Here is a 3026-nt window from a genome sequence, read left to right on the forward strand (position 1 = left end):
TTGTAAGTAACCAATTTTGGAAAGTGCTGTAGAAAGGGCCAATTTGTGTTTATGGGCTTAAGCTTGGCCTATGATGGAAAAAGGTTTTATGCTATTTGGTTCAAAGATGATTGGGTCGTGGAGCATCTTATGCTTTTTCTTTTTCTTTTTTCTTTTTTGATAGAGTGGTGCATCTTATGCTGAAAACAATGTAATGTTAGTGATTGACATTTAGCTAAAAGGGAAGATAAAAATCTCTTATTAATGTCCCAACAGTCTTTTATCTACCTAATTTTGAGGCTAGATTCTATTATTCTATCATTTATATTGAGGAGAGAATTCAAAAAGCCTTAATATGTGGGGTCCTTAACTTGTGAATGCATAGAAAATTTCAGAAGTTAGACACCAAAGGTCAAAGTTCTTCCATCCATGGGATAGATAGATATAGAGGAAGGGTACAAGTGTTTAGCGTTTTTCATGTTGCTTAATAGATTTTTTTTTTTTTTTTTTAAGAAGAGTAAATGATAGAATTGTTTTATTAATCTTTTGATCATTGGTATTCATTACAAAAACCGTGCATGGGAAAGAGTTCTCCTGCCACACCTCTGCATAGGGGATTCTGCGGGTTGGGTGCATTTTGGGTATGGTCAAAAATGGATCAAGTACATAATTATCCATTTACCTATTTATTACTTGTTTAAATAAATATTAAATGCACATTACTCACCCAACCTATTCAATCACCAACCCCCCCTCCCCAATTTAACTCATTATTTGATTTATATATACATACTTACAAATACCAAAAACTTATAAAATTGGCAAAATATATCCAATCAAAAACAAATTTACCAAAACACCCACCATATGGATCAAAGGCATAAAATTTAAAATCCAATAAAATTCTCCTATCCTTGTCTTTGGTTGCGTAAATCCAAAAATCAAATTTAGTTAATCATGAGAGAGAGAGAGGAGAGAAATTTCTAGATTTTTCAATAACCAAACAGAAAAATCTAACCTTAACAAATTAAACAAACAAAGCGATAAGAAATAAAACCTCTCCAAATTTCTTAGTTTTGATTTCACACTCAAGCTTCTTCACCGAATTTCACATCATCAATGAGATTCGATCTCAAAGGAGAAGTCATGGTTTTGAATGGTGGTTTCGTAGTGAACCCCTTTAGTGTGATGGCAAGGAGGGACTTCAGTGACTTCATTGTCGACGGTGGTCTACAATGCCATCACCTTAGCCACACTCTAAGATCAAGAAGTGGATCTCGACAATCTTATAGCACAATATAGACAGTTCATCGAATGGAAAAAAAGGGTTAAAGAAACTAGACAATCTTAGGATGTGCTTGGTAGCTGGAAAAATGAAAAGAAAACTAAAAAAAAAAAGTCAATAAGAAATTTTCTAGTTAAGGTTTAGATTTTCTCTTTGGAGAGGGAGGGGTACCTAGAAGATGTGTTTAGGTTCTTAGAGGCAGACATTTTTTTTTTTTTTCTTATTAACGTTAAGGGGTGAAAATTAATATGGGTTACCTAGTGATTTTACCCATTTAGACTAATTTAATTAGATTTCCCAATAGGTCTTTACTCAGGCCCAATAATGACAAGGGATCCTAGGCCTTCCAGGGTGGGTGGTTGCTTGTTGGTTAGACTAGACTTGGTTCACCGCAACCTTATTGAGTCGTTTATGAGGCAATTTGTGCAGAAGATATGAATCCCACGACACAAATATAAATATATGTATAATGTATTATATTGGTTGAGTAAATAATTAAGGAATATCAAATAAAATACAAAGCAAAGAGAGTGACAAAGATCCTCCAAATAGAGTGGTATTATATTTTATTATATTGAGTGTTCAAGTACATTAGGTTCTACTTTGCTGGGATGTTCCACAAGGCTCAATAAAGTTCAAAAATCACATACTTGAATAGTTCCACTTAGGCTTTCAAGACTTGTAAAGTTTGAATCCCTTTGATCCAAGTGACTCCTCAAACGTTTGCTCTAAGATCTCTTACAATGCCTCACTCTTCCCACTCTATCTCAAGTAAAAGCTCAAGACTCTTTTTTGGTGTTTCTTTGTATCTTGAGTGCTTATGTCTGAATCGGTCCCCTTAGCTTGGGTTTTACCTCTTTTATAGTGCTGTTTGAAGGTTCTTCAAAAAAAAAAAAAAATCATCCCTTTGGTGCTCTGGGTACCAGAACCAATGTTCTATTTGAAGCATTGGTGGCTAATCATTTCCCCTTTCTTCTCTCACTTCACTCTCCTAGGGATTGATAGCTAAAAGCCTACCTGCTGACTTTCCTCTTACAGGAGATTTTTTTTTAGTAAATCCAAATTCTTCTCTAAGGTCAAAACTTCTTGTTCTTCGTCCAAAACCTTAAAAGGGACACCTCAAAGTTCTGAAACTTTGATGTTGACTTCTCACAATTCATTTCTTTCCCTAAAATGAGGCAAATTCCTTCTTGCTAATGGTGTAGCCGAAAAGGCTCCTAGCCATCTTCCTTCTTGGTTCACCTTTTCTACCTTGCCCAAGGTCCTAGGTTCCTTCAACAGGTGTTAGCCCCGAAATCACCATCTGTCTCTATCACTCTCTTTTGGGTTGTGGGAAACTGATGTTGACAGGACCTTCTTCGACCTTCATGCTCCTTTTTAAATGAGCATGCCATATCCTGAGTTGTCCACATCCTGGTTGACATCCTCCGGCTCTCCTTAAGGACCTACTCTCTAAGGGTAGTGGATCCTATGCAACTTGGGCCTAGATCCCACTTCTTCCTTTGGACTTCCTTAGGTATAATGACTTCCTTAAGCCCTTGGGCCAAGCCTCCTTCATCCTCTTTATCCAAAGCCCAAGACTTATTTTATTCTTCTTATAGGCTAGGCTCCCCCTTTTTCATTTTAAGCGTCAAGCCTTCTTCCTTTTTTCATTTCTATAGGTTAGGTCTTTCTTTCTTTTATGGGCCTGGCTTCTTATTATATTTTGGACCTCAATAGTCTGCAACACCATCACCTTAGCCATGCTTAAAGATCAAGAAGC

This window comes from Quercus suber, unplaced genomic scaffold (assembly GCF_002906115.3).
Source record: "Quercus suber isolate HL8 unplaced genomic scaffold, Cork oak 2.0 scaffold_39, whole genome shotgun sequence".
NCBI classification, from domain to species: domain Eukaryota; kingdom Viridiplantae; phylum Streptophyta; class Magnoliopsida; order Fagales; family Fagaceae; genus Quercus; species Quercus suber.